The sequence below is a fragment of the Phoca vitulina genome, unplaced genomic scaffold, assembly GCF_004348235.1.
Source record: "Phoca vitulina isolate PV1807 unplaced genomic scaffold, GSC_HSeal_1.0 scaffold52, whole genome shotgun sequence".
Lineage (NCBI taxonomy): Eukaryota > Metazoa > Chordata > Mammalia > Carnivora > Phocidae > Phoca > Phoca vitulina.
In genome coordinates, this window is record NW_022589755.1 from 6,779,668 (window position 1) to 6,793,661 (window position 13,994).

A 13,994-nucleotide genomic window follows, 5' to 3' on the forward strand; every position below is an offset into this window, starting at 1 on the left:
ACCGTCACTACCATCTGCCCCCACAACTCTTTGATCTTATAAAACTGAAACTCTATATACATTAAACAATAAATCCCTATTACCCACCCCCCACAGCCCCTAGAAATTACCATTCTACTACTGTTTGTCTCCATGATTTTGATTATTCTAAGTACCTTATATAGGTAGAATCATACAGTCTTCATCTTTTTGTGACTGGCGTTATTTCACTTAGTATAATATCCTCAAGGTTCATCCATGTTGTAGCACATATAAGAATTTCCTAACATTGTAAGACTGAATAATACCTCATTATATGGCTATACCATGTTTTGCTTATTCATTTATCCCTCAGTAGGCACTTGGATTGCTTACATGTTCTAGCTATTGTGAATAATGCTGCTATGAACATGGGTGTACAAGAATATCTTTGAGACCCTGCTTTCAATTACCTTGAGTATATAACCAGAAGTGTAATTGCTAGATTATATGATAATTCTATTTTTGATTTTCTGAGGAACTGCCTTACTGTATTCTACACAGCAGCTGTACCGTTTTTTACATTGTCATTAACAGTGCACGGGGGTTCCAATGTCTCCACGTCTCCACCAACACTTGTTCTTTACTTTTCTTTCCTTTTTTTCCCTTCTTTTTATAGTACCCATACTAAAGTGTGTGAGATAATATCTCATTGTAGTCCTTTGTCCATTTTTGAATCAGATTGTAGATTTCTCTATATATTCTGGATATGAATCCCTCATCAGATACATGATTTCGCAAATACTTTCATTCTGTGGGTTGCATTTTTACTCTGTTGACATTATCTTTTGATATACAAATTTGAAAATTTTTCTTTTTTTTTTTTTTTTAAAGATTTTATTTATTTATTTGACAGAGAGAGACAGCGAGAGAGGGAACACAAGCCGGGGGGTAGCTGGAGAGGGAGAAGCAGGCTCCCCGCTGAGCAGGGAGCTAGCCGCGGGGCTTGATCCTAGGACGCTGGGATCACAGCCTGAGTGAAAGGCAGATGCCCAACAACTGAGCCACCCAGGCGCCCTGGAAATTTTTCATGATATCTAATTAGTCTATATATTTTTTGTTGCCTGTGCCTTTGGTGTCATATCCAAGAAATCATTGCCAAATCCAGTATCACGAAGATTTTGCTCTATGTTTTTTTCTAATAGTTTTATAGTTTTAGGTCTTACATTTAGGTCTTTGACCCATTTTGAGTTAATTTTTATATATGGTGTTAGGTAAGGGTCCGACTTTATTCTTTCGCATGTGGATAGCCAGTTTTCCCAGCACCATCAAGTGGTCTTGGCACCATTGTCAAAAATCATTTGACCCTGTACGCAAAGGTTTCTCTCTGAGCTCTCCGTTCTATTTTATTGGTTTGTGTGTCTGTTTTAATGCCTGTCCCACACTGTTTTATTACTGTAGCTTTTGTGTACTAAGTTTTGAAGTCAGAAAGTATGAATCCTCCATCTTTGTTCTCCCTTTTTAAGATTGTTTTGGCTATTCAAGATCCCTTGAGATTCCACATGAATTTTCTGTTTGTATTTTTTAAAAGTCACTAGGATTTTGATAGGGATTGCATTAAATCTGTAGATTGCTTTGGATAGTATTAACATCTTAACAACTTTGTCTTTCAGTTCATGAATATGAGATATGTTTCCCTTTATTTATGTCTAATTTAATTTCTTTCAGCAATATTTTATAGTTTTCATTGCACAAGTCTTTTACTTCCTTTTGTTAATTCCTAAGTATTTTATTCTTTTTGATGCTATTGTAAATGGCATTGTTTTCATAATTTCCTTTTCAGATTGTTCATTGTCAGTGCATAGAAATGCAACTGATTTTTGAGTGTTGACTTTGTATCCTACTACTTTGTTGAATTCATTTATTAGGGTTTTTTTTAAAGATTTTATTTATTTGACAGAAAGAGAGAGCACAAGTAGGGGGGAGTGGCAGGCAGAGGGAGAGGGAGAAGCGGGTTCCCCTGTGAGCAAGGAGCCTGATGTGGGGCTCAATCCCAGAACCTTGGGATCATGAACCAAGCCAAGGGCAGATGCTCAACTGATTGAGCCACCTCGGTACCCCCATTTATTAGTTTTAACAGGTTTTTTTAAATAGAATCATTAGAGTTTTGCACATATAAGATCATTTCATCTATGAACAGAGGTAACTTTATTACTTCCTTTACAATTTGGATGGCTTTTTTATTTTTATTTTTTGGTGATCATATTTATTGAAAGGGTTGGAAAAAATAAATAATAAATAATAAAAAAATGCCGTATAGCTTAAGAATTTTTGAGTTATCTGCAAATCAATTCATTTCAGGACTGGGAGAATACTTAGTCATTTCTTAATATCAAAATTTACACAGGTTTCTCTTTTGAATGTCTTCTACATTTAAAGAGGCAATCATACAAAGTCTCCTATATTCCATACATGATAAATTCTTTATTTCAGCCAACTCTTAATGGAAGGGCAACTAGTACAACACCATCTGTCCAGAGAGCATCAGAATATTCCATTTTGGGGGTACCTGGGTGGCTCAGTCATTAAGCGTCTGCCTTTGGCTCAGGTCATGATCCCCAGGGTCCTGGGATCAAGCCCTGCATCGGGCTCCCTGCTCTGCGGGAAGCCTGCTTCTCCCTCTCCCACTCCCCCGGCTTGTGTTCCCTCTCTCGCTGTGTCTCTCTCTGTCAAATAAATGAAAATCTTAAAAAAAAAAAAAAAGAGAATATTCCATTTTGTTGATTTATATATCTCTTTGTATGTTTCCTCATCAATTTCTGTAGTAGTCACAGTTTTCTTCCACATCTCCCAATATCATATTTAAATGCTGATTACATTGGCATGTAATCTTCCTCAAAGCTCTCTGTCATTTCTCATTTCCACATAAGTTCACTCATCCAGGCTGAGCCTAATAAAATCCAGGGGCTCTTCTATGGTGTTGGTAGTTTGTTGCTGGTCCACGTCGTCTGCTATGTTTCAAACCCTGTGCCCTTTCCCTTGGATGCCTTTTATTTCTTTTTCTTGCCTAATTGCTCTGGCCAGAACTTCCAGTACTATGTCAAATAGAATGGTGAAAAGAATGAATAGAATAGAATGGTGAAAGCAGCATTCTTTCCTTTTTCCTGATCTTGGAAAGCCTTCAGTCTTTCATCATTGAGTATAATGTTTATTGCAGGCTTTTCATATATGACTTTTATTATGTTGAGGTAGTTTCCTTCTGATCCTAGTTTGTTAAAATTTTTATCATGAAAGAATGTTGAATTTTGTTAAATGATTTTTATGTATCTGTTGAGATGATCATGATTTTTAGCCTTCATTCTGTTAGTGTGGTGCATTACACTGATCAATTTTCATGTGTTGAATCATCTTTGTGTTCCAAGAATAAATCCCTCTTTGTCATCGTGTATAATCCTTTCAGTATGCTGCTGAATTCAGTTTGCCAGTATTTTGTTGAAGGTTTTTGTGTCTATGTTCATCAGGGAATTTGGTCTGTAGTTTTCTTTTCTTTTTTTTTTTTAATATTTTATTTATTTATTTGAGAGAGAGAATGAGAGAGAGAGAGCATGAGAGGGGTGAGGGTCAGAGGGAGAAGCAGGCTCCCCTCTGAGCAGGGAGCCCGATGTGGGACTCGATCCCGGGACTCCAGGATCATGACCTGAGCCGAAGGCAGTCGCTTAACCAACTGAGCCACGAGGCGCCCCTGTAGTTTTCTTTTCTGTAGTATCTTTGTCTGGCTTTGGTATCATGGTAATGCTGGCCTCATAAAATGAGTTAGAAAGTATTTTCTCCTCTTCAGTTTTGGGGAAGATTTGAGGAGGATGGATATTAGTCTTTCTTTAAATGTTTGGTATATTTCACCAGTGAAACCATCAAGTCCAGGGCTTTTTTTCATTGAAAGGTTTTTTTTTATTAGTGATTCAGTCTTCTTACTAGTTATGTGTAGTCAGATTTTCTACTTCTTTGTGATTTAGTTTTGATGGGTTTTGTGTTTCTAGGAATTTGTCCATTTCATCTAGGTTATACAGTTTGTTGGTGTACAGTTGTTCATAGTATTCTCATAATCCATTTTATTTCCATAGAATGATAAGTTGTAGTGTCCCCATTTTCATTTCTGATTTTAGTAATTTGAGTCTTTTCTCTTTTTTTTTTTTTCTTAGCCCATCTGGTTAAAGGTTTGTCAATTTTGTTGATCTTTTCAAAGAACCAACTTTTGGTTTCATTGATTTTCTCTATTTTTATATTCTCTATTTCATTTATCTCTGTTCTGATCTTTAGTATTTCCTCCTTTCTGCTAGCTTTGGGTTTCATTTGTTCTTTTTTTGTAGTTCCTTAAGTTGTAAAGTTAGAGTGTTGATTTGAGATCTTTCTTATTTGTTTTTTTTTTTTTTTTTAAAGATTTTTTATTTATTTGAGAGAGAATGAGAGCACATGAGAGGGGGGAGAGGGTCAGAGGGAGAAGCAGACTCCCTGCCGAGCAGGGAGCCCGATGCGGGACTCGATCCAGGGACTCCAGGATCATGACCTGAGCCGAAGGCAGCCGCTTAACCAACTGAGCCACCCAGGTGCCCCTCTTATTTGTTAATGTAAGCATTTATCACTATAAATATCCTCCTTAGTATTGCTTTTGTTGTATCCCATAACTTTTGGTATGTTGTGTTTTCACCTTTATTCATCTCTTAAGTATTTTATAGTTTCCCTTGTGATTTCTTCTTTGATCTAGTTGGTTTATTGTGTTGTTTAAGATCTCTGCTTCCAGATGGTAGTCCTATCCATTATTGAGAGTGGGGTATGTAAGTCCCCAGTTGTTATTGTAGAACTCTTTCTTCTTTTAGTTCTATTTATTTTTGCTTCATGTATTTTTTATGGTCTTTTATTAGGTGTGCGAATACTTATAATTGTTATATATTCTTGCTGTATTGAACCTTTTATTAATATATAATGTCTTTCTTTGTCTCTTGTAAACTTTTTCAGTTTAAAGTCTGTTTTGTCTGATATTAGTATAGCCACCCCTGCTCTCTATTTTTATGGTGTATCTTTTTCCATCTTTTCAATCTATTTGTGTCTTTGGATCTAAAGTGAGTTTCTTTAGATAGAATAGACAGAATATAATTGGACCGTGTGTTTATATCCATTCTGAAAATATCTGTCTTTTGATTAGATAATTTAATCTATTTACATTTATAAGGAGAGATTTACTGCTATCATTTTGCTATTTGTTTTCTATATGCCTTATAGCTCCTCCATGCTTATTCCCTTATTACTGTCTTCTTTGGTATTTGTTGTTGTTGTTGTTGTTGTTGTTTTTGTAGTGAAATGTTAAAATTCTCATTTCATTTTCTGTATATTTTATAGCTATTTTCTTTATGGTTACCATGGTAATTACATATAACATCCTAAAGTTAGAGCACTCTAATTTGAATCCCTACCAATTTTTCAATTACATATAAAAATTCTGCTCTTTGTAGCTCCATCACCACCCTTTTTGGTTGATGATGTCACAGATTACATCTTTATATATTTTGTGCCCCCAAACATAAACTAATAATTCATTTCAGTGCACTAGTATCTTAACTTATGTAGAAAACCAAATGTGGAGTTATAAACATAGGTTACAATAAAACCAGTTTTTAGACTAATAATTTTTTTAAATGTATTGGTTTCTTGAAATCATCTCTTTTGGGGCACCTGCATGGCTCAGTCGGTTGAACATCTGACTCTTGATTTCAGCTCAGGTCATGATCTCAGGGTTGTGAGATTGAGCCCCATGTCAGGCTTGAGATTCTCTCTCTCCCTCTCCCTCTTCCCCTTCCCCTGCTCTCTCTCTCAAATAAGTAAATCTTTAAAAAGAAGAAATCATCTCTTTCATGTAGAAAATAAAAAATGGAGGTATAAACTATTGTTACAGTAATACTAGCTTTTATAATCACCCATAATTTACCTTTTTTTGAGATCTTTATTTCTTCATATGGCTCAAATTAACTTCTAGTGTCCTTTCATTTCACCCTGCAGAACACTCCTCAGCATTTCTTGTAGGCAGGTCTAGTGGTAATGAACTCCCTTAGATTTTGTTTATCTGAGAATGTTGGAATTACTCCTTTTTTTTTTCCTTTTCCAATATAAGCATTTAATGATATAAATTTCCTTTTAAACATTGCTTTAATTATAATACAGAAAATTTGACATGTTGTATTTTCATTTTTGTCTAGTGCAAAATATTTTCCAGTTTCCCTTAAAAATTCTTCTTTAACCCATAGGTTATATTTAAGTGTGTTGTTTAACTTTCAAACATGTGGGGGTTTTAAGGTATTTTTGTTTTTTATTTCTAGTTTAATTCTGTTATGGTCAGAGAACATACTGTGTATTTTATTTATTTTATTTTTATTTTATTTTATTATTTTTTTTTTTTTAAGATTTTATTTATTTATGTGACAGACACAGAGAGAGAGGGAACACAAGCAGGGGGAGTGGGAGAGGGAGAAGCAGGCTTCTCGCGGAGCAGGGAGCCCGATGCGGGGCTTGATCCTAGGACCCTGAGATCATGACCTGAGCCGAAGGCAGACGCTTAACGACTGAGCCACCCAGGCGCCCCTGTGTATTTTATTTTTTTTAATTGTTATAGCTTGTTTTATGGGGCGGATATGATCTTGGTGGATGCTGCATGCATTTGAAAATAATGTGTATTCTGCTGTTGTTGAAGTATTCTAGATATGTAAATTAGATTATGTTGTTGATAATGTTAATTTAGGTCTTTTATGTTCTCATTGATTTTTTGTCTGCTTGGTCTATGAATTATTCAGGGAGGAGTGTTGAAGTTTCAAAGTGTAATTGTGAGTTCTCTGTTTCTCCTACCATTTCTATAATTTTTTGCTTCATGTATTTGGAGCTCTGTTTTAAGGTGTATGTACTTTCAGGGTTGTTTTGTCTTCTTTATGAATTGATTTTTTTTTAACATTTTATTTACTTATTTGACAGAGAGAAACAAAGCAATAGAGAGAACACAAGCAGGGGGGAGTGGGAAAGGGAGAAGCAGGCTTCCTCCCGAGCAGGAAGCCCAATGCGGGACTTGATCCCAGGACCCTGGGACCATGACCTGAGCCAAAGGCAGACGCTTAACGACTGAGCCACCCAGGTGCCCTATGAATTGATTTTTTTAACATTATGTAATGTCTTTCCTTATCCCTAGGGATTTTTTTTACTTTCTGTAATCTGCTTTGTGTATTATCAACCCAGCCGCTCTAGATTTGTTTTGATATTTGCATAGGATATCTTTTTCCATCCTTTATTTTTTAAACAGCTTTATTGAATGCCTGAATATGACTTTGAGTTTTTTTTCTATTTAGGATTTGATGAACTTCTTGAATCTGTGAATTTCTATATTTCACCATATTTGGGGAATTTTCAGTCATTATTTCTTCAAATATTTTTTTCTTCACCAATCTCTTTTTCCCTCATTCTTAGACTTTTGATACTGTCCTATAGGTCCCTAAGGCTCTGCTCATTTTATTTGCAATCTTTTTTCTCTCTGTTCTTCAGATTGGATTATTTCTGGTGCTCCTGGCTAGCTTAGTTGGAAGAGCATGGGACTCTTGATCTCAGGCTTGTGAGTTTGAGCCCCATGTTGGGTGTAGAGATTACTTAAAAGTAAATCTTTTTTTTTTTTTTTTTTTTTTAAAAAGCGGATTTTTTCTAATGATCTATCTTCATGTTCCATCTAATGAATTTTTAAATTTCTATTATTTTACTTCTTGGCTGTAAAATTTCCATTTGGTTCTTTTTTTATAGTTTCTGTTTCTCTGCTGAGAACTTCTATTGTTCCATTAATTTCAAGAGTTTTCACCTTTACCTCACAAAGAGTGTGGTTATAATAGTTTGTCTTTGTCAAGTTTTTTTTTTTCCTAATAAGCAAAATGGTGGAATAGGAGGTCCCCAGCTCACTTCCCCCTACACAAACAACAATCTGGCAGCCATCCACAGACAAAAGTGCCTTTGTGGGAGCTTTGGGATTCTGGTAGGAGGTTGTGAAGCCCCAGGAAAGTCCAGGACTAAGGAAAACTGCTTTGAGAAGGCAGGCCCTAGCCCTGATGGCAGGCCAACCAAATGTGGTCCTGGGTACAGAACAAAAATAACCCCATCTCTTTATGGACTTGGTTCCAGCCCCACTTGGCTGCAGTCCTGCAACCAGTTACATCCACCAAGGCTCCAGGAGGAGCCACGGTCATCCGTGCCACAGTATCAGGCCTGCTAGCCATGGACCCAATTGCAGATCCTTGAAGCATCCCTGTGAACCAGCTCCATCCCCACTCTAACTGCCAGTCTGGAGTCAGATCTGCCTCCACAGGGGCCCTATTGGAGACATGCTCCTGGTAACAGTCCTGCCAACCTTGGTTCTGACTTTGGATCCTGAAGCAGCTCTGTGACCTGGCTTCAGCCCTGATCTCAGTCTTGCCTACCCAGGGATCCAGCATTGCCTGTCTGTGCTCCTCATACAGGCCTGCCAATCTCAGTCCTGGCTGTAGACCCTAAAGTCAGTCCCAGCTATGTACCTTGAAATGGCCCTGAGATTGAGTGCCAATCCCTTTCTGCCATGGTTGGGGCAGTTCTGACCACCCAGGGAACTGGAGAGAGACATTCCCCTCTCATCCACCAGTGGCAGGCTGACTGACCTAGTTCTTGACTGCAGAATTTGAAGCAGTCCTGTGACCCAGCTCCAGCCCGCTCTACCACAGTTCCAGAGTCCATCTTCCCACCCGACTCACCCAGGAGCATGGTGCAAGTGCAACCAGAGATCAGTGGGAGCTACACCCATCTGTGCCTAGTAACAGACCTGCTGTCTGTGGACTTGACTGGGGACTCATTTTACAAGGCCGACATTACCCCAATACCAAAGCCAGACAAGGAGACTATAAGAAAAGATAACTATAGGCCAATATTTCTGATGAACATAGATGCAAAAATCCTCAACAAAATACTAGCAAACTGAATTTAACAGCCCATTAAAGGGATCATACATCATGATCAAGTAATATTTATCCCAGGGATGCAAACATGATTCAACATATGCAAATCAATAAACGTGATAACCACATTAACAGAATAAAGGATAAAAACCATATGATTATCTCAATAGATGCAGAAAAAGTATTTGACAAAATTCAACATCATTTTATGATAAAATCTCTCAACAAATTAGGTATAGAAGGATGTACCTCAATATAATAAAAGCCATATGGGACATGCCCACAGCTAATATCATACTAAAGAGTGAAAAGCTTAAATGTTTTCCTCTAAAATCAGGAACAAGATAAGGATGCTACCTCTCACCACTATTATTCAACATAGTACTGGAAGTCCTAGCCAGAACAATTAAGCAAGAAAAAGAAGGTATCCAGTTTGGAAAGGGAGAAGTAAAATCATCTCTGTCTGCAGATTACTCCTCAAAAAAACTGTTAGAACTAATAAACGAATTCAGTAAAATTGCAGGATAAAAAAATCAACATAGAAAAATCAGTTGCATTTCCATACACTAACAACAAACTATCTGAAAAAGAAATTAAGAAGATAATCCCATTTACATCAAAAAGAATAAAATACTTAGGAATAAATTTAACCAAAGAGGTAAAATATCTGTACACTGAAATCTATTAAACATTGATGAAAGAAATTGAAGAAGACATAAACAATTAATACTGTGTTCATGGATTGGAAGAATTAAGAACAAATAATATGTGTCAATATGTCAATATAACCCTAAGTGATCTACAGATTCAGTGCAGTCCCTATTTTTATAGGGCCTATATTTCCAATGATAATTTTTCAGAGAAATAGAACAAAATCCTAAAATTCATATGGAGCCACAAAAGATCCCAAGTAGCTACAGCAATACTGAGCAAGAAGAACAAAGCCAGAGGCATCTCACTTCCTGATTTCAAATTATACCACAAAGCTACAATAATCAAAACAATATGGTACTCGCATAAAAACAGACACATGGATCAATGGAACAGAATAGAGAGCCCAGAAATAAACCCACACATGTTCAGTCAACTAAGGTGCCAAGAATACACAATGGGGGAAAGGATATTCTCTTCAATAAATGTGTTGGGAAAACTGGATATTTACAGGCAAAAGAAAGAAATTGGAACTTTGTCTCATACCATACACAAATCAACTCAAAATTGGTTGAAGTCTTAAACGTAAGACCTGAAACTATAAAACTCCTAGAAAAACACATGGGAAAAGTTCCTTGACATTAGTCTCAACAATGTTTTTTTGGGGTATGACACCAAAAGCACAGGCAACAAAGGAAAAATTAAACAGGTGGGGCTGCATTGAATTAAAAAGGTTCTGCACAGAAAGGGAATCAACAAAATAAAAGGCATCCTATAGAATGAGAAAATATTTGCAAACTGTATATCCATAAGATGTTAATAGCCAAAATACATAAGGAACTCATACTACTCAGTGGCAAAAAAAAAAAAGAAAAAATTAAAAATGAGCAAAGCACCTAAATAGACCTTTTTCCAAAGAAAACATACAAATGGCCGATAGGTATATGAAAAGGTGCTGAACATCACTAACCATCAGGGAAATGCAAATCAAAACCACATGAGAGATCATCTCATACCCTTAAGATGGCTACTATCAAAAAGTCAAAAGATAACAAGTATTGGCAAGGATGTGCAGAAAAGGGAACACTTATACACTGTAATGTAAATGGAATATAAATTGGTACAACCATTATGGAAAACAGGATGGTGGTTCCTCACATAATTAAAAATAGAACTACCATATGATCCAGAAATCCCACTTCTGGGTCCATGTCCAAAGGAAATGAAATCAGTATCTTGAGGAGATACCTGCACTCCCATGTTCATTGTAGCATTATTCACAATAGCCAAGATATGAAAACAACCTAAGTGTCCATCAACAGATGATTGGATAAAGAAAATGTGATGCATATATACATACAATGGAATATTATTTAGCCTTAGAAAAGAAGGAAATCCTGCCATTTCTGACAACGTGGATGAACCTCAAGGACATTATACAAAGTAAAATAAGCCAGGTACAGAAAGACAAATAAATACTGCTGATCTCAATTATATGTGGAATCTAAAAAAAGTCAAATTCATAGAAACAGAGTAGAAAAATGTTACCAGGGGATGAGGGGCGGAGGAAATGCAGAGATGTCTGTTGGTCAGAGGGAACAAACTTTCCATTATAAGCTGAATGAGTTCTGGAGACCTAATGTGCAACATGGTGACTATAGTTAATAATAATGTATTGTATACTTGAAATTTGCTAGGAGAGTAGATCTTAAATGTTCTTAACACACACACAAATAATAACTGTGAGGTGAGGGATAAATTAACTTCATGGGGTGATCATATCACAATGTATACATATATCAAAACATGACATATTATGCCTTAAATATATACATTTCTTACTTATCTATAATACCTCAATAAAGCTGTTAAAATATATGCAGTTTTAAAAATAATGAAGTCTTCAAAAATAATAAATTCCATCATCTGGGTCATCTTAGGGTTGACATCTGTTAATTGTCTTTTCCCTTGGGAAATGGTCAGATTTTTCTCTGTGTGTGTTTAAGTGATGAGTAGTTTTGGATTGTATCCTGGGAATTTTTAATATTATGTTGTGAACTCAGGATCACGTTAATATCCTGTGGAGAAAAAAAAATTTTTTTTTAAATCCTGTGGAGACAATAGCCAAACTGTGGAAAGAGCCAAGATGTCCATTGACAGATGAATGGATAAAGAAGATGTGGTATATATATACAATGGAATATTATGCAGCCATCAAAAGGAATGAGATCTTGCCATTTGCAATGACATGGATGGAACTGGAGGGTGTTATGCTGAGCGAAATAAGTCAATCAGGGAAAGACATGTATCATATGACCTCACTGATATGAGGAATTCTTAATCTCAGGAAACTGAGGGTTGCTGGAGTGGGGGGTGGGGTGGGAGGGATGGGGTGGCTGGGTGATAGACACTGGGGAGGGTATGTGCTATGGTGAGCACTGTGAATTGTGCAAGACTGTTGAATCTCAGATCTGTACCTCTGAAACAAATAATGCAATATATGTTAAGGGAAAAAAAAAAAGAAGAATAAGATAGCAGGAGGGGAAGAATGAAGAGGGGGAAATCGGAGGGGGAAACGAACGATGAGAGACGATGGACTCTGAAAAACAAACTGAGGGTTCTAGAGGGGAGGGTGGTGGGGGGATGGGTTAGCCTGGTGATGGGTATTAAAGAGGGCACGTTCTGCATGGAGCACTGGGTGTTATACACAAACAATGAATCATGGAACACTACATCAAAAACCAATGATGTAATGTATGGTGATTAACATAACAATAAAAATTTAAAAAAAGAAAATAAATCCTGTGGAGAATGTTGAATTTTGTTTGCTTTATTTGTTTTAGCAGGCCGTCAGCCTGGGTAAGTTCAGATGGCAGGTTTTGTCATATCTTCTGTGGGTGTTGGTTACAATTTAGTTCAATCTTCAAAGCTTTTGCTGTGCTATTTGGATTAGCATGGGCCACCCTGGGGTCAGTCTATGACTTGGGCAGTGGTTTGTATCATTGTTCAGTTGTCAGAACCTTGTTGCACTTCTTCACATTTGTTCTCTGCTTATGTAGTTCAGAGGTGAGCCTCTGAGGTGAGAAGGGAAAATCGGTATCCCCCCCCCACCCCACCCCCCACACAGTGTCTGGTGCATAGGAGCTTCTTTTCCTGGTCCTTTGGAAAAAAGGAGGCTTCTCCTGGAGTTTCTGCTGTTGGTGCTTATTGCACAGTTTCCTGGTTTGGCTTATTCTTGGATCAGGAAAAAGGAGGGGAAAGAAATATGAAACTCATCCCTCCCATTATAAGTCATTTTTCAGGTTGTAACTTAACTCCCCAGTCTGCTTTTTCCCTTCAGTTTGCTTTTCAAAGCTCTCATGTTGTTGTTTCTTATATTCTATTTTAGCTGTTATCAGTGAGAGAGACTGGTTATGTATCATTATTTTATTCCATCTTGGCCAGCGACAAAGAACTAGTGGCAGTCTCTTCATTATTTTCAGCACTTTATTCTTCTATATAAATTGTAAAATCTTGTTAGCTTTCATGAAAAATTATGTTGAGATTTTGATTGAAATGGCATTGAATCTATAAATCAATTTTGGGGAGAAATTCCATCCTTATAGTATTGAGTATTTATATTCATGAACATGGAATCTTTCTGCATATTTGTGGTCTTGGTTTAATGTTTAGGTGGATTTCTTGATGCCATATAGTTTTTGTTGCTGTGTGAGTGCTATCTTTCTTTTTTAAAATCTATTTTCTGTTTATTATTACTATATAGAAATCCAGGGGGTTTGGTTGGTTTGTTTTCCAGTGTTCATTTTTATGATAAACTTTTTTTAAGTAAGCTCACAACCCAGAGATCAAGAGTCACATGCTTTACCAACTGAGCCAGCCAGGTTGCCCCTAAGATAAACTTTCATTAAAGTATCACATTTGAAGTAGGTGCAAATCATAATTATAATTAGATAAATTATCACGATGTAAGTACACTATCCTGGCTTCCTGACACCATGAATTTGTCTTGCCTCTTCTTGAACTTCATATAAGTGAAATTATATAGTATGTTCTCTTCTTTGCCTTGCTTCTTTCATTCAAAGTAATATTTCTGAGATTCATCCAGGTTGTTGTGCATATCAGCAATTCACTGTTTTTATTGTTGCATACCCATCATATGAATATACTAGCACTGATCCATTCTACTGTTGAAGGAGATTTGTATTGTTTCCAGGTTTGGGCAGTTATGAATAGTACAACTATTAGCATTCTTGGACATGGTTTTTGGTGTACTTATGTATATGCTTCTGTTAGATGATCACTTTGGAATGGATTATAAAATATGAAAATATTTAAAGTATATAGATATGTCCAACTAGTTTTCTGAAGTAGTGCCAATCTATGCTT

The 13,994-nt window shown here is 36.5% G+C and overlaps 1 pseudogene; it reads right to left on the reverse strand.

Annotated features, from left to right (window-relative positions):
* Positions 1-2,447: 2,447 nt before the first annotated feature.
* LOC116622470 lies at positions 2,448-8,766 on the reverse strand (annotated as a pseudogene).
* Between the last annotated feature and the right edge of the window lie 5,228 nt (positions 8,767-13,994).